The 23,417-nt window shown below is 44.1% G+C and overlaps 1 protein-coding gene across 2 annotated transcripts in view; it reads right to left on the reverse strand.

The window, feature by feature from the left end:
• Positions 1-22,644, reverse strand: part of Apba2 (amyloid beta precursor protein binding family A member 2) — a 114,703-nt gene extending 92,059 nt beyond the window's left edge. For both annotated transcript variants that reach the window (XM_059273425.1, XM_059273417.1), the window contains exon 1: positions 22,588-22,644. The gene's annotated coding sequence lies outside the window, so the exon portion shown is untranslated. The remainder of the gene's footprint in view (positions 1-22,587) is intronic.
• Positions 22,645-23,417: the final 773 nt, after the last annotated feature.

Here is a 23,417-nt window from a genome sequence, read left to right on the forward strand (position 1 = left end):
TGGTCAAGCAATTAATACTGCTCTTGCAAAGGACCCGAGTTCTATTCCTGACACACATGTCCAGCAGCTCCCAATCACCCGTAACTCCAGCTCCAGGGAATCTGATACTTCTGACCTCTAAGGCACCTGTGCACGTGTGTGTGTGTGTGTGTGTGTGTGTGTGTGTGTGTGTGTGTTTACACACACGCCCCCCCCCCCACATACACATAATTAAATAAAAATAAATCTTGGGTTAAAAGAAAATACAGGGCCTGAGAGGTGGCTTGGTGATTAAGGGCTCTTTCAGAGGACCTAGGTTCTGTTCCCAGCACCCACATGGTGGTTAACAATAGTCTGCAACTCTGGTTCCAAGGGATCCAATGTTCTCTTCTAGCGTCCTCAGGCACCAGGCAGGCATTCGAGGGTGTATAGACATACAAAATACCCATACACATGACAGACAGACAGATAGACAGACAGAGAAAGAAAGCACAGACTTCTGCCTATCTATAATAGCCTTAATTGAAAATAAAGGGTGATAAGAACCAAGCCAAAGGGAAATATGAAAGGGCCACTCTTCTCCTTGGAGGGGTACAGTGTGGGAGCAGCCCCAGAAAGGGAGGGAGAAGGTAGAGTGAACACAGAGCCTGTGAAACCAGCTTCCACCTCACTGCCAGCAAGGCAACTGCAGGGTCCTCATCATGCCACAGCTGGACCGAAGGGCAACCCCAATCTACCATACAGAGGAAGGTGAGTTCCATCAGCCCCAAGAGTCAGAAAAGACCAGAGCTCCAGGCCAGTCCCCACAGTGCTCTCCCTGCTGCTCCTCCAGTGTTATCTCCCTGCAGGCAGAAGGCAGCAACAGGCCTTACTCTCCAGCTCAGATGAGAGACGCAGGGGCAGTGCAGGTGACAAGGTGACACCAGGGCAGTGCAGTGGCCTAGGCTGTGACCTCTCCCTTAATGGAGGAGTAGAGCTCATGTTCTCTGATGTTTCTCCAGCATCAGGTTCTTCTGCTCATGGCTCTACCACCTCCCATGCCTACTGACCATCTCCCATGCCTATTGACCATTTCCCATGCCTCTTCGACCCTGCTGTTTGCACAGAAGCCAAGAAAGTGACGGTGGGCTTCGCTGGCCTCTGAGCATCAAAGCTCTGGCCCTTAGGCTTCCCTTCAGTTCTCCCATCCACAGCCAGACACTGCTCTGTCAGACACCCCTATGCCCAGACTCCACTCTCCGCAGCTACCCTTCCCCACCTGCCTGTCCCTGCTAGAAAGATGCCTCTGGCAAGAGTATACCGCAGGCCCCTGGGACACCAGCTCATTCCTCTTCTCCATAGGCCCATGAAACTTAATTCTCCATACAGGCCTTGTAGGGATATGCCATCCCTCCCACTCTGTAATGGGCCAAAGGAGCGGAGAAACGAAAATCGGATGGATGCAATCAGAGCCTCCCAGGCAGCCGTGCAGTAAAAAGCACTGGAATGGTTTCAGTGCAGGTAATCACACCACGCCTCCAGAGAAACAGCTTGTCATATCCAGCTCTCGGCCGTGTTGCAATGGGAATTACTGGGGAGCTAAAAGGCACACATCTTTACCAATAGCTCTTTATGCTAATTCATCAGTACCCACATTCCCCTCAGAGACCTTGGCCCAGCTGGCCAGGACAGACCCCAGGGTTAGCTCCCCTGCAGAGACGGGTGTACATGGGTTTCAGTCAGCTGCAAATGTGAATGGACCACCAGGAAGTACAGGCTGGGGGAACACAGGGCCCGCAGAAGGAAGAAAATGCAGGTGAGGTAGGGAGCACAGGAAGCCAGGGGAGACAAAGGCAGCAGCATAGGGTCCTGGCAACTACTGAAGAGAAGGATACCACCCACAGCCAAGAGGAAAAGCTTCCAAAGCAGAAGTTGGCTGACCCAAACCAAGAAAGAACAAAGAACAGTGATGGAGTGATAGCTCCTGAGAAGTAAGACAAAGCTGGGAAGACTCCAAGCAGCAACTTAAAGCTAAAGTCAGTGAAGTAGTCAAGGAAGGGGGGGGGAGTGTGTGTGTGGGGGGGGATCAGGATAACAGATCCCAAACCAAGAAGAAATCATAAGCAAGACGAAGGGTTAAATCGGCAGGAGGAACATAGTGACCGGGAGCTTCAGGAAGAAAGAAACAGAGAGCTGCAGCTCCATTCAGGGAGGCTTCCCAGCCTTGCTCTGAGCTGAATGACCCCGCAGCTTGGAGTCTCTTCCTCCCCGTGGGCACACGTGCCCTGAGCAGATGCAGAAGCATCAATCCGTGGTTTCCCTTCCACAGCCACACACACAGAGACACTCAAGCAGGCCCGGCCTGCCCTCCTCCTTCAGAAGCTCAGCAGGGCCGTCTTCGCCATCATCCTCAGAGTCTGGATTCACAGTCATTTTGATTGGCTTTCTTGGGAAGAAGCACGGACATATTAATCACCACACCTTTGCCTTTTATTTCTACTGATGAAGCTATACAAGATTACAGCAGGCAGGTGAGCAGGGTCAGTGGGCAGACACGTTTGCTACCCAACCTGAAGTCCTGAGATCAATCCCAAGAACTCACATGGTGGGAGGAGATAATCAACTCTACCCACGAGTTGTCCTCTGACCTCTACAGGTGTCCCATGGCATGGGCATACCCACACACATGGATATTAAATAAACAATTTAAAATAAAAAGTGTCTTTGGTCATGAAAACATGAAAGCTGCTTTGCATGAGCACCAGTCCAGACTCCAGCACTCCAGAGCACATCCTGGGCCAGCCCCTGTGGCTCTCACTTCTCTTCCCGACTCCCTTCGACAACAGTGATGATCAGGTAAACATCAGTGGATGGGTAGTGCCATTTGCAGGCCCATCAAAAGTGGCTCCTGAATGCTGATGCATACTCCACACACTCACATAGGTGTACAAGGAATGATGTTGCCTTGGAAAGCAGCTTTTAAAAATCTGCAGGCTAGTGTGCTCCAACCTCGTGTAGAAGATTTGGGAACTTTCTGTAGTGGTAGACCGTTACCTGCCCTGCCCCATACAGTGGGCACTGAGCCTGGAGGCATGGCCATTCCACTAAGGAACCAAAGCTTGAATGTTTTATTTCATTTACAGAGCTGCATCCAGCTAGCGGATGTCAGATGAAGTCTAACTCTGAGATGCACGTGTTAAAGGGATGGTTTGAGATAAGAAAATTAATTAGCATTTAAGATGAGTTCCATGGAAATAGGTTCTCCTGGGTTTCTACAAAGTGGTGGCGGGGGGTGGGGTGGATTTTAGCAAGATATGTAGGAGGTTCTTTCTCCCAAGTGCTGTGGACTGCCTGGAAATATGAAAATCAGAAGAAGATGAGGTGGGGGTCTAGCACAGGGATCTTCCCCACCACATACACAAATAAGACAACACAATCTCTGCTGCGGGCCCTCTGCATGCCTGGGCAGAAAGGCTCAAACCATTGAAGGACTAACCAGAAATCTGCACCATTAATTGTCTGCCATAAGATGCCAGCAGCTAAAGGGGCCATTTGAAGGAGCTCTCCCCAAGAACCTTTCGCCAGAAGCTTCTGGGTCTGCACACATCTCTCATTTCCTTAGGCTGCTTAGTGGGATGGCTGGATTATATGGCAACTCCATCTTTCAGTCTGTTGAGAAACCTCCATACTGTTTTCCACAGTGTGTATAGTAAGGAGCACCCCTACCAACAGTGTGTCAGGAACCTCTTTCCTCCACATTCCTACCACACATTATCTTTTACCTCACCTCACATGTTAATCTTTCATTGTTAAAGTATTCAGAAAAGCTCATGTACAAATCATTCTAATGTCCAATCAGTGGGAGAATGGGTAAAGAAAATGGAATGCCATTAGCAGATGGAATATTATTCAGATGAAGTTGTGTTATTTGTGACAATGTGAATGAGTCTGGGGAAACAGCATGTTAAGTAAAATAAGCCAGGCAAGAAAAGATAAACGCTGTATGATCTGACTCATCTATGAACCTACAAAGGTTTTCTGATGGAAACAGACTAGAGCAGTGATTACGAGAGGGTAGTGAAGAGGATGATAGCTGGGAGAGACTGGTCAGTGAGTGCCAAGTTGTAGCCAAAAGGAGAAACAAGTTCTCATATTTGATTACTTAATACGGTGGTTGCAGTTAACAATAACACATTGTGCGTTCTAAGGTGGCTAAAATGGAGAATTTCTGAGTGTTCTCACCACAAAGAAATGGTGAGTGTCTGAAGTGCTGGACATGCTGAGTACCTTATATATGTATTAAACAGCTGAAAATATGCACAATTATTATGTGTCAATCTTTTAAAAAGCTTTCATGATAGTCGTGATCTTCTGAGATCATTATTTTTTTTCTTTACATTAACAAAAGAAGCCTCCGATACAAACAACTCCATGGCTCAAGCAAGGTGAAGCAATGCATGGAAGGGCTCGTTCTCTATTCAACTTACACTGTATTCTGTAGGGTATTTGATGAATGGCTGAAAAATGCAAGTCCTGAAATACCATTGGGTACCACCACCATGACCTGGTAGGAAAAGAAGGAAACATCATTCGCAAGAGATGCCACACCCAGCTACGATGCACTAACCTGCATCTGATCATCATCCCAGCACCAGAGAGCTACCATGGCAACTAGGACCTCAGGGGCTGAGGTGGAGACCTGCAGGGAAACACGCTTCAGTAACTCAACGTTCAGTGGTACCTTCCTACTGTGCAAGCTCTCTGGGAACTCAGATATCCGCAAGCCATGGGGTTGAAGAAAGGAGAAAGCAGCAAACCTGATAACAGCACTAAGCAGAGCTTCTGGTCATTTCAGGGGCCTCGGGGGAGAAAGTGCAACCTATGGCTAATACAGCAGCGAGAACCGAGAACCAAGCTCCTGGGGACACAGAGCCTGGGTGTCTCAGGGAAGGACAGATGCTGGAGCCATAGGAACAGGACAAACAGTGGTGCTTGGGCATCCCCCTACCTGAAATACTTAAGAGCCATGCATGGGTAGCTTCAATTTCAGACTTCTTTAGGGTTTTGGACGATCTGCACATATATAATAAGAATCTTTAGAATGTAAATCAGTTCTAAAATAAGACATCCAATTATTTCACAGATTATATACATAGCCTGCAGGTAATTTATGCAATACTCATGGTAAGGGTCTTGGTTTCGTTTTTGTTGCTATGATAAGATGTTCTGGCAAGAGCAACTTAAGGGGGAAAGGGCTGAGTTTAGCTCCCATATCAAGGTACAGTACATCATGGCGGAGAAGTCAGGCAGCAGGAGCCTGAAATAGCTGGTCACATTACGCCTAGTCAGAAGAAGAGAGCAGTGAATGCAGGCACTCAGTTCCCTTTCTCCAGGACCCCCTACCTAGGGAATGATGCCACCAGAAGTAGGTGTGTCTTCCTCTCTCAGTTAATACAATCAAGATCATCCCCCATCTTCCAGGTTATTCTAATACGTGTCAAACTGGCATTTAACATTAACCACTACAACCCCACCCTTGGTCAACTCTATCTTCCATCCTTGTCCCCTTAGGCTCCGATTCTAAAGTATTTCATATTTTAGATTTTTAGACTTGAAATGCTCAGCCATGTAGGCTTGGTTTATAACCAAAAGTATAAAATGAATATCCTGAGTTACAGGAATGTAAACAAATGAGCTGATAAACAATAATTTGGAAGACTAGGCAAATATTCCCATACAGAATTCCAAATAGTGTGTGGATACTGTTCTCTCATGGAGACAGTGCCTCATTCCCACATAATCAAGATTACTGTCAGCAGTATAAGTTACACACTCCTGATTTAACAGGACCAAAATGGCTCTTCCCAGAGTGACTGTCTGACTAATCAGAAGAAAACATCACATATTGTGTGTCATTCTTGATCTGTGCTCTTTAAACCTATCAGGGTCACCAAAACCAAGTAAGGTTTACCTAGCTGTCTGAAAGGGCCTCCAGAGGCATAATTACTGAACTTAATAAGATCATGGGTAAAAATCCAAGAAAATACAACAGAAGTGCAGGCTTCGGTTAACAATCACGTGTGAACCTCGGTTCACCAGCTGCCAGAGGCAAGCAACAAAATAAAGAATATGGTAGTTAAGGGCGTGTCTGGATCACTCTGTATCAGTCTGCATCACTGCACACCTGAAACTATGCCAAAGCTTATCTATTCATTATCACTGTGTTGATCATTAGACCAAGTAGACTTCAGAAAAGGAAGCTGCCCCAAAGGAAAAGTGAAGGGATTCATATTGCAAAGGGCAGCCCACCAGTACTGAGTTCTAAACGGGTGTGTATCCAGGTACCGGATCTCACTCTTTACAGAGGAAGAACTGGCAGGGCCACAGAGTCAACCCTGAAGTCAGAGGTGAAGTGAGCTTTTTTAGCAATGTTGTGCAACTGGCTGGTTAATAATCAAAGCAACTATATAAACACTACAGTCAGCAACCTTCGCTCATTATCATACATGCTCCTGAACTGAGGACCTACACTCCAGTACACACAGAATACTTCATCAAAATTAATTACATAGAGAAAGTCTAAAGGTAATAAACAAGTTTCAAAACACTGACACTGAATTGGCATCTCTGACTACGGCATAATTGAGCTAGAAATAAACAACAAAATACAACTCGGGAAAAATGCAAATCATTTCTGAATTAGTTCCTTTAAAATGACCCTCAGATCAAATGATGAACTGCAACAATTAAACACATTTTAGTTAGTTAATAATGAAAATATAATGTGTCAAAAACTGTGCTTCACACTCACGTTCTTGGAAGCCTTGTTCATAGCAGCCACAGATGGAAGCTAGCTAGCAACAATCCATGGATAAACAGAGAAATCAAATATGGTTTAGTCACACAATGGAATACTATACAGACTTTAAAAGGGAGGAAATCCTGACATGAGAGCCGTTATTTATTTTAAAAGCTGAAAACAAGCAGACAGAACTTTATGATTCCACTTGAATGTGGAAACGAAATAGGTCACTTCATACACGTATTGTACTGAGGTCTTGCCAAAGGGCAGTGTGTGGAAAAATAGGCAAGATGAAGATGTTTTAGAGATTGGTTTTGAAATGCAACAACACTACCTAACCACACACTTCATGATATTCAGACGATAAGTTGTACACTTGTGTTTTAGCACAATTTTAATAACAATGCTAAAGCCAGTTTGGTAAGACATTTATTTACCCCTTTAAATTCATATATTAGAAAAAGAGTAGAAAAATATATAACTATGTCTTTTTTCTCACGTGGTTTTAAAGTAACAACATATTTAATCCCAGATGAAACTGAAGAAAGGGAAGAAATATTTTTTTTTAAAAAAAAAGAAAGAAATTGAAATGGATAACAAATCTATAATAGAAAAAAACCCAGGTTGGGGGAGGGGAATATTACAAAAAATTCAAGACCACCCTAGACTACAAACACACAGCAAGACCTTTCTCAAAAGAAAAAAAAAGGTGGGGGAGACTCTACAGAGCCATAAGTTGATTCTTCAGGGGGGATTAAATTAATAAATACCCCCAAAAAATGATGAAATGGGGGTATGGGAAGAAGAGAAGTGAGCACCCACAAATGTGACATCAGCACAAAAATGTGGCCAGCCCTCTTAAGACAGCAGTAAATGTTTTGAGCAATTCAGTACCAGTAAGTGAGGCATGTTTATGAGATGAAGACATTATTGAAAACACATGTGATGGTAGCATCTGTCAACTTGACCTAACATAGAACCACCTGGGAAAACAGTCTCCCTGAGCGGTTGTCTACACTGGATTGGCCCATGGGCATGTGTCTTAGAGTTTCTATCGCTGGGAAGAGATAATTCTTAAAAAGGAAAACATTTAATTGAGGCTGGCTTGCAGTTCAGAGGTTTAGTCCATTCTTGTGGCGGTAGGAAGCACTGTGCATGCAGCTGACATGGTGCTAGAGAAAGAGCCAAGAGTTGAACATCTGGATCCACAGGCAGCAGGAAGAGACTGTGAACCACTAGGCCTGGCTTGAGCTTCTGAAATCTCAAGGCCCAGCCCCAGTGACACACTTCCTCCAACAAGGCCACATCTAATAGTGTCACTCCCTGAGCCTATGGGGGTGTCATTTTCATTCAAACCACCACAGCACGTATGTGGTGGGAGGGGGGGTTAATTAAGTTACGCAAAGACCCGGCCCATAGTGAGTGGCACTATTCCCTGAACTGTGTAAGAGTGGAGAATAGAGCTGAGCCCAAGCAAGTGCATACATACTCACTTCTCCTGACTCTGGATGCGGTGTGACCAGCTCTTCAAAGTCCATGCCCTGACTTCCCCACAGTTATGGACTGCAATCTGGAATTTTAAGTGGAGATGAGTCCCTCCTCCACCCCCCACAATTGATTTTTTTCATCATGCTTTAGCAACAGAAAAGAGGCTATAGCAGTATACAGACATCAAAACTGGTATGAGAAGAAAAACTCCAAATGGCCCTGTATTTCCAAAAGAAACTGTATTTGCCATTAAAATTCTCTTCTCAACTTCAGAGTTCACAGGCTTCCCATGTGATTTCTTCCAATCAGTGTGAACTTGACACAAACTAGAGTCACTTGGGAACAGGAAACCTCAAAGGATGAACGGCCGCCATCAGATGGACCTGTGGGCATGTCCAATGGCGCATTTTGTTAATTAGTAGTTGATGTGAGAGGGCCCAGCTCACTGTGGGTGGTGCCATTGGTGGGTTGTATAAGAAAGCAGCTGAGTAAACATGGAACGGCCAGTAGGCAGCACCCCTCCAAGGCCTTTGCTTCAGTTCCTGACCTGACTTCCATCAGTGAAGAACTGTTCCATGGAAGTGTACGCAGAATAAACTCTTTCCTCCCCAAGTTGCCTTTGATCATGGTGTTTATCCCAGCAATGGAAAGTAAACTAAGATAGTCAGGCCAATAAATCAAACAAAAGCCACCAATGTTACCCAAACTCTACGGAGAAGAAAAAGAGGAAGTACCCCCAAACATTTTATGAGGCATCCATTACCCATATCCCAAACACAGCCCTTAACACTGCAGTAAAAACAAAACAAAATAAATATAGCAAATCACTTTTGAACAAAATTACAAATAAAAATATTAACAAAACAGCAAATTAAAAGGAGTTACATATAAAACTTACATCATATTAGACCTGGTTGGATTTGACCCAGGAATTCAAGGTTAGCTCAATATTTAAAACTGAATGCTGTAATTCACTTCATCAGTGAGCTAGCAGGGAAACAAAAAGAGTATTTCAGAAAACTTTCCACTCCCTCTTGATAAAAACCTGTAGCAAACTGAAACTAGAAACGAAAGGTAATATTCTGAATTGAACAGAGTACTTCAAAACATTTAAAAGAAAACAGGAAACACAATCACAACTTTTGAAAGGAAATGACAGAAAAAATCTCCCCTAAGACAGAAATCACCAAACTGGGATTTTCAGCAGGTGCCAAAGGGGGAGGTCTTATTGGTCATAGACAATATGGCTTCACAGCTATAAAAGTTTAAAATAACCTACAAATAATTGTCAAAATTATTAGCCAAGTTTAGTAAGGTTTCTGGATATAAAGGAAATATATGAAAACATATTTATAGATAGCTATAAAACCTATTATAACAATTTTAAAATACATTTACAACAATGTCAGGATTCAAAAAAAAAGATGTTCTACACACAAAATTATCCACCCCCCCCACCAAAAAAAATAGATGTAGACCACAATGAAGGTAGATTAAAAATCCATTCATTGGACAACTTCCCATTACATTTGTCAACTTCTAGATGGATCTGTACCTCAAAGGATCTCATCAGAACACCTACAAGGGTTCACATTTAGGAACAAGTATTTATGTGGAAATTGAGAGAATGGATCTAACTTTACGTAGAAATACAAAGGGTAAACATAGTAAGACACTCTTAAGGAGCACAATCAGAGGACTAAACAGAGAAGTGAGTGCATTTTATAAAAATGAGGTAATTAAGATGCTGCAGTGTTTATACATCGACAAATAGGCCAGTGGGGCTGAATGCTCACAGTGATTTCATTTGTGAAAACGTGACACCCGTGTTGAGATCAAGCCAAGGGAGGTGGGATCAGCCTCCCACCCAAAAGTAGTTCAGACATGAGACTGGGGATCGCACACAACACTAAGAGGAGAACAAAGCATCCATGAGGCCTGGTCCAGTGGCATGGGAGAAAGCGGGAGGGCCTTGATGGTTAGGGAATTAGGCCTTGGAGGAGTCTATGTGCAATAGCAGAGCTTACATGGTTTGAAGTTGTGGTTGGTGTTCGGCCCTTCTTAGGATGGTCAGTTGTGGGGCAGAAAGAAGTGAGAATGAAGTCTGAAAACTGCCAGACCTCAGACATCACAAGTGGAACCAGACCCTCTGTAGAGAGTCATGAAGGGGTTAATAATGCTGGATCCACCAGGCACCCATGGAAAGGAAAGCGAATCTTGGCATCTACTTCATCATCTACTTGGCATCCATTCAGACATTCAGAAAAGCAACTCAAGTGAAAGCTAAAACAGCAAAGCTTCAAAAACTGAATGGCAGGGCTGAAGAGGGGGCTCAGTAATTAGGAGCAATGGCTGTACTTCCAGAGGATCTGGGTTTGATTCCCAGCATCCACATGGTGGTTCACAACTGACTATAACTGCAGTCCCAGGGGATCTGGTACTCTCTTCTGTCCTCCATATGAACATATGTGCAGGAAAAACACCCATATGCATTAAGTAGTTGCAGTGGAATAGAATATTTGTTTAACTAAGTAAAGATGTGTTTCATTTGCTTATGTTGTGGAATATATGTTTAACTAAGCAAAGATGTGTTGCTGTGCCTGCTTGAGACACCTGACTGGTCTAATAAAAAGCTGAACAGTCAATAGCTAGGCAGAGGAGGTATAGGTGGGGCTGGCAGGCAGAGAGAAAAGAGAAGGGGAGAAAGAGAGAGAGAGAGATGTCAGGGAGCAGCAGGGGCCAGCCAGCTGGGGGCCAGACAGACAGACAGACTGGAGGAAGCAGGAAAGCAGGATGGACGGTATGTAGATGAGGTAAACGAGCCTCAGGGCAGCATATAGATTAATAGAAATAGGTTAATTTAAGTTAAAATAGCTAGCTAGAAACAAGCCTAAGCTAAGGCTGAACATTCATAAATTAATGAGTCTCCGTGTCATGGTTTGGGGACTGGTGGTCCAAGAAAGCCTGCTACAATTAGTTAGTCAGCAAATTAGTTAACTGCAGAGTGCTTTCAAGGTGTATAGATGTGTATAGATGTCCTGAACAGAACATTTATCACACTGACTTAAATTATAAGGCTGATAACTTGGCTTTCTGTTCATCAAAAACCACCTTTGAGACCAAGATAGAAAGCATGTAAGAAAATGTCTCCAACATATATATGTAACATAGGCTAAACATGTTGGATATATGAACTCCAACGAAGTGCTAAAAGAGAAAAGCCAGCAGAAAAAAGAGCAAGGTCCCCGCACAGCAACTTCAAGTGAGATCTCCAAAAACAATAAAGAAAATTCTTAAAGGGTATTTAACTCCATTAGTATTCTGAGAAATGCAAATTTAAGCTACAGGATCTCACTACACATCCGCCAGATATAAAATTAAAACTGACAAAAGCAATTAGTAGCAAGATGTGAAGCAAACTCAACTCTTACACTTGGCTGAATGTGGAATTTGGAACAACTACCTCAGAAAATGGATTAGTCCTGTTCACTAAAACACAAATCCATCCAGATCCCACAGCCTTTCTGGCTGATCCCTAGAGAGATACTCCCCAGAAATGCAAGCATGTGCACCCAACATACAAGGATATTCCTACGAGAAATAATGTCCACAAAATGGAAAAGGTCCTGTGTCCATCAAATGAAGAAATCATAAACTCTTGTATATCTATACCATGTAAACTTAGAACTGTAGTCATCAGTAAATTACAATCACACTCAATACCAGTGGATGACTCATAAGTACAACATAGTTTGAAAGAAGTTGGCCCAAAATAGTACATCCATTATTTTAAAATTCAAAAATTAGCAAAAGTACCAGATGGTGATAGGATTCTAGGAACCTTTGGGTGTGGCGGCTGTTGTGGTTTGAATGGGAAATGTTCCCTATGGACTCAAGTGTTTAAACACTTGGACCCCAGCTGGACGCCTGTCTGAAAAGCTATGGAACCGTTTAAGTGCTGGATCCCCACTGCAGCAAGTGGGCCACTGGGGGTAGTTGTTGAGATATTACAACTTGTCCACTCTCTGCTTCTCACTGCGCCAACATGTGAGAAGTCCCAGATACACATTCCTGCTACCATGGAGCCACCTGCCACCATACCTTCCCTACCACAGAGGCTGTGCCCTCAAACTTCACATCAAAATAAACCCTTGCTTCCTTTCACAAGTTACTTTTGTCAAAACAATGAAAAAGATAACAAATACAGAAAACTCGTACAAAGAGTGGGACAGTTGCTATGAGAAACCTGACCATGCAGTTCTTAGGCCTTCAGAGCTGGTTTGCAGGAGGAATGTGGAAGAGTTTGAAATGCCGGACTAGAAAATCTCCAGAGTGCTGTAAATGGAGTTAAATGAGCCATTCCAATGGGAGTCCAAAGACTAGAACTCCAAGGGGAATGTAGACAGGGGGGTCTAGCTCAGAAGGCTTAAGAGGGCAATGAGAACTCTATCAGGAGTGGGGAATAGAGGCCATTCACATTATATTCTAGAAAAGAATCTCACTTCATCCTGCCACTGTCTTGACACCTTGGGGCTGAATTAAAAAGTAATGGACGACTTTGTTTGGTGGAGAAATTTTTAAAACAGAATAGCATTTAGCCTGAGGCATGGGCACTGCACATTGAACTAATCTGGGTTTACAATGAAGGAGAGCGAGTGGAATGGAGCTGTAAGTGTACAGTTTGCAAGGAAAAATTTATAGTCCCAGTCGAGGTGGGTTGTAAGCAGCATTAACTGTTAGCAATTAGCATCATTAAAATATAAACACCTCCTGCTCTGCACTGGTACAAAGGGAAAGGCATCCTGAGGGAAAGACTTCACCCATTAAAGGGTCCTACTGGTGAAATGAAAACCAGTTTAAAAGAGTCTAAACTAAGACTACCACTGTAGGGGTTCCCTGCTCAAATGCAAGCATGTAGGCAAATGTATCCCCAGGGTCAGTCTCAAAGAAATATACAGGCTTCTGCAACTGTGGCCCAAGAGGTCAGACTACATTATGAACTGGAAGCAGAACTACATACTGTTATTTATGTGGTACTGGTTTGATAGGCCTGAGAGATGCAAGAGAGAAATGGAGGCTTGAACTAAATTTTCCAGAAAGCCATTGAACCCAGGCTATATGTAGCAGTGTCAGGTTCTCTGTAAGAAGGCCCTGAAAGCATGAAACTGGAAAGGGGATACCTAAATTGCAGTGGAGACCCCAAAGAGTTGAAGATGTCAGGACCATAGATATCATCAGAAGAAACTTTCAAGCTTATAGTGAATCTGTCCCAAGAGAGAGGTTTCTTGTACTGTAGACAGTAGGGCTGGGGAAGGCAAGGTGTCCCAGTGTATGGAACCCAGATGAGTCCATCACAAGCCCCAGATGTCAGACATGAAGCTGTAGGATTTGATATTTGCCCTGGTAGGTCTTGGTCTTGCTATAAACTGAACTTTCTTTACTATGCTCTCATTCCTCTTGTGAGTGGTAATCTTTATGCTATTAATGAATTGAAAGTATGTAGCTTGTTTTTTATTGTCCTTTTTTTAAATAGGGGCTCAGAGCTAAGAGATTGTCTTCAGTCCCTGTGAAGGGTATATTGTTGGATAATCTTTTCATACATTGTGAAGATGTATCTTTGTCAAAGTACCTTCTGATTGGTTTAATACGTAGCTGAATGGCCAATAGCTAGGCAGGAGAGGATAGGTGGGATTTCCAGGGAGAGAGAGGAGGAAGAGAAGGAATCAAGGTTCTCAGAGACACCAGTGAGCAAGTCAGACATACAGTACAGAGGAGAGGTAACCAAGCCACATGGCAAAATGTAGATTAATAAAAGCAGGTTAATTTGAGTTGAAAGAGCTAGTTGGGGACAAGCCTAAGCTAAAGGCTAAGCTGTCATAATAAGAACTCTCCATGTCATTATTTGTGAGCTGGCAGTCCCAAATGAAAGTCAAACAACAAGGATACTCTTGGTTATCAATTTGACACACTTGGAAAGGGAGAACCTCAACTGAAGAACTGCCTCCATCAGATTCACCTGTGGGCATGTCTGTGGGGTATTTTCTTGATTACTTACTGATGACGAAGGGTCTAACCCAATGTGGGCAGTACCATCTCCAGGCAAGTGGGCCCAGAAAGGTAGCTGTATGTGTGTCTAGGAGCAAGCCAGTAAGCAGTCAGTCTCCTCCATGATTTCTGCTTCAGGCTCCTGGCTTGAGTTTCTGCCTTGGCTTCCCTCAGTCATGGGACTGTGAAGTTGAAGATGAAATTAACTCTTTCATCCCTGAGTTGCTTTCTGTCAGTGTTTTAATCACAGCTACAGACACAAAACTAGGAAAGTCTCAAAAGCGACTTAGGACTTCGAATGGCATTGAAATTGTTAAGGGCTATGAGACTTCTAAAGTTGGACATGATACATCATGGTGATCTCGTTCACTGCTGAAGATTTTCTTTAACTCCTTTTCAGAAGTTGGAAGCTTAGCTGGGTGGGGTCTTGCCCTGAGGTCATCACTCCCATTATTCCATTTAGCATCAGGCTTTTCTTTAAACATTTTATCTCCTTGAGCACAGGACTTAGCTCATTACACTTCCTGGGGCTCCTTTTATCCTCAAAACTGTACTTTTTGTATTTTTCCTTGCTAAGCTTATTCCTCTTTATTATAGATCTGCCTGAGAGTGATTACTAATAACCATACCACATAGTCAATACTAGACTGTTTTGAAATCTCTAGCAAAGCCATTAATCAAAAACTCTTCAACTTAGCCTCAGGAAGATTTTTAAGACAGAGCAAAAAGCAGCCACATTCTTTGCTAAAATATCACAAGAATGGTATCTAGGCCACTTACTAATACTATTCCCCTCTGAAACCTCTTTGGGCCATCATAATCTACATTGCTCTCACCACCACTGTTTTCCATGCTCCTATTAGTATGGCCTATTAACCTCCACTTAAAGTGTCAACTCCTCTCTTAATCCAAAGTCCCCAAATCCACATTCTGCCAACAAGGAACATTGTCAGGCCTGTCATAGCAATAACCCACTTCCTTGTGCCAACTTCTTTCTTAGTTACTGTTCTATTGTTGTAAAGAGACACCGTGACCAACATGACTATTATAAGTGAAAGCACTTCATTGGAGGCTTGCTTACAGTTTCAGATGGTTAGTCCATTATCAGCATGGTGGGAAGTCTGGCAGCATGTAGGAAGGCATGGTGCCGGAGGAGCTGCGAGTTCTATATCAGGATCCTCAGACAGCAGGAAGAAAGAGCTTTTGGGCTTGCCTGGTCTACCTTAGGCTTTTGAAACCTCAAAGCCCACCCCCAGTGACACACTTCCTTCAACAAGGCCACACCTACTCCAAGGCCACACCTCCTAATCTCTCCCAAGCAGTACCACTCCCAGTTCATGGAATGACCATAACACAGAGCAGAGGCATCCTTTCGGAAGATGGTCTGCCTGTGGAGTGCAGCTTTACCCATGCATGAAGCTTCAGCAACCCTTCCCCGAAGCCTTCCCTGTGGATTCAGGCCTGCCTATAAAGGCTACACCACCACATAAGCTGCTTCCTTACAGTCTCTTAAAAGCCATTCCTGCTTCACCTGTTGGCTGAGCCTTGACTGGCAGACCAAGAATCCCATCTACCGTCTAGGACTCCAGCTCATTCCAAAACTCAACTGCTGGCACCCCCACACACAAATGGGGAGTCTCTTCACATGGGTGCCTACTGGCCATTATCTACTGGTTCAAGCAAAGGTGTGGTATAGTTTAACAATTTCATGAGTAACCAAGAGCACATGTGGTAGGAACAAGCTTGGAGAGGTAAGTTTGATCAAATTTGATGGGTTTCTTTCCTGCAGAACTTCCCAAGGCCTTTATTAAACAGGACTCTTGGGGACTGTCCAGCTGGGGGATATGTGGACTATATTCAGGACCATCACAGGGGACTCCACAGAATGCAGCTGGGGAAAGCCTGCTTGCATACTGCTATCATTAATTAGAATTGGACATAATTAACCTGATCTGAATATCCTTAATAAAAAATTACATACAGAAAAGGCGGACTTCCTTCAGTTTAATCACACTAATTATGTTGGGCTTAACCTACTTGCAGTTCCCTGTGCTGTTTCCTTAGCACACTTTTCATCTTCTTGAAGGGGGTGTTGGTGATTTTTTTTTCTCTCTCTCTCTTAATGCAACTTAAAAAAAATGTCGGTGTCAGAGTAGAACTTTCCAAATATTTGAAAACACGTTCTGAATCTGAGAACAAACAATCAGGCATCTCCTTTAAGCCTACTCCAGGGGACACTCAGTATCAGAGTGCTTCCATCAGTTGCGTTGGGTTCCCTGGGTTCCCACTTAGCAGAGTAGGAAAATGCATTTCTGGACACATAAGAAACTAGAATAAAATAATGATCCCTTATTTCCAGAGCATCCATTACCCACGAAGCACTGGGCTATGGACATGGATCAGTGGTGACAGGAATCCACACCAACATTAGGAGCAGAACATCAGCAGGCAGGGCTGTGGGGTCAGACTTCCAGCCAACACCCAAAAGGGTGAGTTGTTCAGGAAGAGGTTCAGAAGCACACGAGAGATGGATAAGCTATGCATGGCCCAAGGCAGCCCGAAATGCAGCCTCTGAAAACACAGGGCCAGGTCAGTTAGCACAGCCTGGCTCCTGAGAAATCCAGCACTGCAAGGAAGAGACAAACGCAGGACCACCTGAGAACAGGTGAGGCCAGGGATTCAGCCAGTCAGTGGGGCCCCTAGCAAATGGATGCAAGGTGGTACAAAAAGACACATGAGTACAGAGTAGGGAGGAGTGCCACATATGGGTGCTACCACCACCTCTCCTTTGTATGTGTGTCGGGGGCGCACCCAGGCACACATAGTGTTTATGTGCTGACAGGTATGTGCGCACATGAAGTCAACATCGGGTGTCACTCCTTGTGTGCCATCTGCCTGCATTTTTGATCGTTTTTATTTTTTAATTATTTGATTACATTTATTTATGTTTGTTTGTATGCATGTATAGACACAAGTGCCACAGTGAGAGTGTGGAGGTCAAAAGACAACTTGAGGAGTTGGCTTTTCTCCTTCTGAGATGTGGGTCCCAGGATTGAACTCAGATCATCTGGCAGCCCCTGCCTTGTTATTTGACACCCAGTTTCTCAGGGGGCTGGTGCTCACTGGGCTAGCTGGAAACCCCAGGGATCCACCTGTCTCCACCTCCCCAATGCTGCTGTTAATTTAAGCATGTGCCACCACACCCAGCTTCTTGTATGTGGGTGCTGGGAGTCAAACTCCTGTCCCCAGGCTTGCAAGGCAAGCATTTTAGCACCTGAGCCGTCTCCCTGGTCCTACGACAACCTCTTCTTCCATCAGCATCATGAGATAAACAGAACAAAGCGTAGAGAGCAATGAGGCAGAGACCCAGGGGCACACACCAGTCAGGCTTAACCATTGTTCTTTTTCTCTGTCTCCCAAACCACTAGACCCATAACACTAACAAAGACATTCTCTCATGTAGAATGAGCCCTGGTCTCTTCTATTTTGTTTTATTTTTATTTTTTTAAATGTTCATTGTGACCTATGGTTATGTCTGTGTGCCAGTGTGACTGGGCCACATCTGGCTAACCATAGTGCTTTCTGGCTCCCTCTCTTAGGGTATTTTGGGAAGACGTCCATTTGAACTGGTGGGCTGGGTAAAGCAGATGTTGTCTCTCAGGGTTAGGGGACCTCCAACAATCCAGGGAGGGCCTGACTAGAATAAAGAGGTGACAGAATCTGCCCTCTGTCTGACTTCTTAGTCAGGACACCTGTGTCCTGTACTCTGGACTCTGGCTATGAGGCTGTTGGGCCTGGGCAGGAAGCTGTACTCAGTGCTCTAGCTCTTGGGACTGTGTACCTGCCAATGGGCTCTTCTGGATCTCCAGTTTGTGCAGGCAGATCCCAGGACCTTGCTACATATGAGCCAATAACTGTAAAATAATAAACCCACCAATAGTAAATCCTAAGACATTAATGATAGATTAATACACTGACAGATTCTGAGATCGATCCCATGACTTCTGGTTTTCTGAGAAACTCTGACTAATTCATGGCCAACAATAAACATACATACCTAAGAGTGGAATGGTTGGATCACAGCGTTCCACAATTGTTCTTTTTGTAAACTGTACAGTTGCTGTCTGAAGGGGCTTTTAACCAATCTGCCCTCGATAAGTAAGGCATAAACACCTCCCTGCTTGCTCATCCCTAGGTTTATCCTAATCTGCCAAAATATGTGCGTGTGAAATGGTATCTCATTATCTAACTTGGCAATTCCCCAAGTGAAGACAGGAAGTATTTGTTAGTCTATAAGCCATTTAGGCTTTTTTCATGCTATTTGCCCATTTTTCAAACTCTGTTATCTCTTTCTTGGTTCTCTTTAAAATGTTTACTTACATGTAATTAATTGTTATTTTGAGAGAGAGAGAGAGAGAGAGAGAGAGAGAGAGAGAGAGAGAGAGAGAGAGAGAGAGAGAGAAAAGTCTTCCATGTACTTTTACCTTTTATTCTTCATACACAGGTTTTCTACTCCATAGACATACACTCATGTAAGCTATAATATGCAATCTCACCTTACCTTTTCCTACATAACCCATCAGTTGTCCTGCATGTCATGGTTTAAATATGAAACATCTCCCACTAGTTCATGCGTTGAATGCTCGGCCTGTAGCTAGAGTCACTATTCCTTAAAGTGGTAGACACTTTAGGAGTTTGGGGTCTAATTGAAAGACTGGAATGTTACTAAGGATAGGTCTCTGAAGGTTGAACTAATGATTCTGGTACTTTCTCCGCTCCATGAACACTGTAATATGAAGGAGACTTGCATGCCCTCCCTCACCTCTCCAGATCTGCCATGCCCTCCCCCACCTCCCCACCACAATGGACAGAAACCTCTGAAACCATGAGGTTGAATAAATTCTCCCTCCTTTAAGTTGCTTTGATCTTAGATACTGCAGTGGATGAGAATGGTCCTCACAGACCCCTATGTCTGAACACTTGATCCACAGTTGGTGGAACTGTTTGGGGAAGATTAGGAAGTAAGACTTTGTTGGAGGAGGTGTGTCACTGGGAGTGGGCCTTGAAGTTTCAAAAGCCCACTTCATTTCTAATTGCCTCTCTCTGCCTCGTGCCTGGGATCAAGGGTGAGCTCTCAGCTGTTCCTTCCTCGACCAGTCACCATAAACTCTAACCCTCTGAAACTGTCATCCAAATCAAATGCTCTCTTTTATGAGTTGCCTTGGTCATGGTATTTTATCATATGGACAGAGAAGTAGCTAAGACAGGTATCTCACCATAACAATAGGAAAAATACCAGGTTCCTCTGGGACCACAACATAGCTCTATCCTGTCCCAGGTTCCTACACATATCAAGTCTTACCATAGAGTCATTTTGTGTGTCTCCTGTGCCTCTCTCTCTCTCCACACAAATACCGCAGCCTCAATCATGGCGGCATCCCATCAGGAACGCACAGCCCAGGCCTAATGCCATCTTCTTCTCTTAGTGTTCTGGCTCTGTGTTTTGGGGTTGTTGTTTTCAAACACGGTTGGCAAGGTTTCACACAGCATTGACACATGTCTACGCTGGGGCAGCAGCAGTTCCACCAGCCAGCCATCTTCATGATTTCAACAACACCTCATCTGTACTGAGCCCTCTGTAATTTATGTACAGTTTACCCACTTCTCAGTGATCCTTCAGGATAACCACTGAGTTCATGATCTTAGTCTCCATGCATTCTATAAATATGCATATTCAAAATAATGAGGATTACAAATTGACTATTCCAGGGGGAAAAAAACAGAAAAGGATCTCAAACTTTTACGGCCAGTGGAAGCACATTTATAAGGTTATTCTCCTATAAGACACCAGGCACACCATGGGCATTAGTATTCTGAGATTATAAAATGGCTCCATTTGCAGCAGGAAAAGATATAAAGCCAGAATTCTGCTTCTCTTTGTGGCTCTCCGAGCAGAGATTCATTCTGGCATAATTGACATTTAAAAATATCCATTTCATCACCACTTTTCTTTCTAAGAAGGAATATGCTTTTCTTCGGGGACACTGTAAGGAAGGATGATGAGCACATTCACTTAAATGATGGGTTATCATACTGCTGATAGTAAGAGTGCTTGGGAGGGGCCTTGGCTATTGCAACTGGTACAGATCCTCGGTCCATATATCACAGAAAATGGGACACAGAAAATCCCATCAGGCCTTTTTGTAGGCTCAGAAGGGGAAAAAAATACCTTAGGTTTTGGAGGTATAAACTGAACCATTCCACGGCTCCAGCTGACTGCAACATACCTGGATTTCATTCTGGAAGACTTTAAGGCGCCAGTTTCACAGTGGATAATTCCTGGAGGGTGGGAGGGATGTACTGTTTGCATGACCCAGGCTCCACGGGATTAGAATTTCACTACAATTTATGAGGCTGCATCCTCATTATTAAGGCCACCCTTCACAAGCTGTCCCCATCGCAAGTTACAAACAAAACCCTGCCCCTTTACAGAACCTGGCCCCTAAATGCTCTATCATTTCCAGAGCTGAGAAAGGCCGGTGCATGTCTTGAAGTTAAGGGAGAAACGTGCGCGCAACTCTTAGCACAAAATCAAACGAGATGGGAAAAGCCCTCGGAGAGCATGGGGTAAATCCACCGTGTATGTAAAAACAGATGACAGAGAACGAATTCAGAAACACTCAGCCAAGATCTGTTAGAAGCCAGAAAAAAGCTCCACCTTGTCCCCTGGAAAAGCTCTGAGTGTTCTACAACTCCTAACTGCTTAGGAATATGCCACAGCCAAAGTCACCACACAATCTAACCGTAACATTTGTGACAAGAACACACCCAGTGTGTTGCACAGGAATTCCAGCCTGTGCACAGCACCAGCTGTCTGAGCAGCCCCTCAAACACAAGGTAGATGCTGGGAGTGAATAGTCACCTTGATTTACAAATGAACAACAATAAACCCCCACTGTTTATGACCCTTGGACTTCTGCTACCCAGAGCAAGGCAAAGCAGTGCTTCTGAGGGTAGCCTTGACCTCCAGAATCCCACCCTTGATCTGGTTAGTCTTCTCTTCATCTTCAGAACTGCCACACAGCTCCCCTAGATAGGACATGCAATGTTTCCCTCTCCTTCTAACACCACAAGCCATCACCTCCCTCTGAGTGATATTGCATGGTTACTGCATCCTAGTAGAGCTGCTGTCCCTTCTCATGAGTCCAGGGGGAGTCATAGAGCTGAGCAGAGGCTCTGAGGGCTCTGGGTCAGGACACAGAGACAGTGTATTGCTCAGCTTCCTGACCTTAATAACCCTCACCTCCGCTCCCTGCTCTCCAAACACATCCCAGGTTCCCCACAACCAGGCCAGCTGGTGCAGCTCTGGCCCAGGAAGATAAGCCAGTTCCCTTGCTACCCAGAATTCCTCCTTCATCTTCCCCTTTGCAAACACACGGCTAGCCTCCAACTCCATCTTGCAGGTCCTGCAGGGCAAGCACAGGCAGATGGCAACCTGGAACCACCTGGCTGAAGAGGCCTCTTTCTGATCTAAATTAGATGTCTTGTGCTTGGCTTCCTAGAATTTCACAATGGCTGGCTTCTCAAAGCAGACTACAGATTGGCTAACCCTTATCCAAATTGTTCAGGACTAGAATTGCTTATGATTTCCGAGTGTTTAGACATGGGAATGTTCGATAGACTTTTTGCTTTGTATGCTATTGCTGTTATGTTTTTGTCTTGTTTAGGGGTTTTGTTTTTATTGTTTATTTGTTTGCAATGTTAGAAACTGACCCCGGGACTTTGCACATTCATGTTCAAAAAGCTAACTTGATTCAACCACATTGGGGATATCTAATTTTCAGACGGAGGATGCTGGAACTATAGCAGTCGTCTGTGTTGGATACTGACAGGTCTGCTACTAATCTCAACCTTTAATACATAGGACTCTCTGGGAGGACAAGAGTTCAGAGGAACACCAGTCTGAGAGAGAAAGGACAAATAGGGTTTGTGCATATTGCTATTGTCATGGGGTGGTAGGCAAGGACCAGTTCCAGGCAAAGTAAATGATCAACGGTGAGCTCAGGGTCTGTCTACGCCTTTGCAGTCAAGTAAAACACCAGCTTCAAAGGTCTGTGCTCAGGAGCATTGAACTCTACCCATGCATTTCCCTGGAAATGGGCATGGCACTGGTCCATCTGCTATGGTGGAGCATCCCTCTGCCAAGGCAATCCCAGTTTCCATGTGACGGAAGCAAGAAGTAATTCCAAGCAAGACCACTTCTACTCTATGCAAGACCGTCTCTGATTTCTTACCAAAAACGAGTGCCTTGATAATGTCCTGAAAAGCCTCCTGGTGATCCAGTCTTCCTGGAATAAAGCAGAAGGAACAGAAAAAAAATGACTTAGTTCCAGAAACGACAATGATGCTTATATAGGGCTCTTCCACGCACACAAATTTAAATGAGAGACTTTGAATCACCTGCAAAAGTGAATGAATAGGATGATAGAAAATACCCTAAACAAATAATTAAAATGTTTCTTTAGCCATTTCCTTGCATAATTATTTCCCTAAGAAAAACATGTTGGGCAAATAATGATGGCTTATGTACCCTTCTAGAAGGAGAGACTACCTGCATATTAATGAAGCTCTTCAAAGACCTCATGAATATTCATTTTCCCACAACAAAGCTTGACCCCAGTGGTTGGTGTAGAACCCTTGTTCTGTGACACTTTCAAAGACAGCTGGGGTCCATGCAAGGGTTGAAGACAACGAAGCAAAGCCTTATTAAAGGAAGAGAAAGGACATCACTCACTTTCTCTGTCAAGGTTCTCAGCCCTCCCTCCTGGCCATGGTGGTTCATTAGAGAACGGGAAAGAGGACCAGGGCCCTCCATCCTCCAAACATACTGCTTCACAAATGAAAGCTGAGGAGGGAAGTCAACAGACTTGAGAAGTTCAAGACCAGACCTTGGGTTGGATCAGGAAGGAATGAATGTCCTTGAAACCGTCCCCAATCCCCTTCTCCATATGCTACAGCTAAAGAAGGATGAAATTATGAAGGATTATCTGTTTCTTTTCATTTTGTGTATGTGTGGTGTGCTGTGTCTGTGTGTCTCCATGTATGTGTCTCTGTGTATGTGTGT

The sequence above is a fragment of the Peromyscus eremicus genome, chromosome 1, assembly GCF_949786415.1.
Source record: "Peromyscus eremicus chromosome 1, PerEre_H2_v1, whole genome shotgun sequence".
In the NCBI taxonomy this organism is placed as follows: Eukaryota; Metazoa; Chordata; class Mammalia; order Rodentia; family Cricetidae; genus Peromyscus; species Peromyscus eremicus.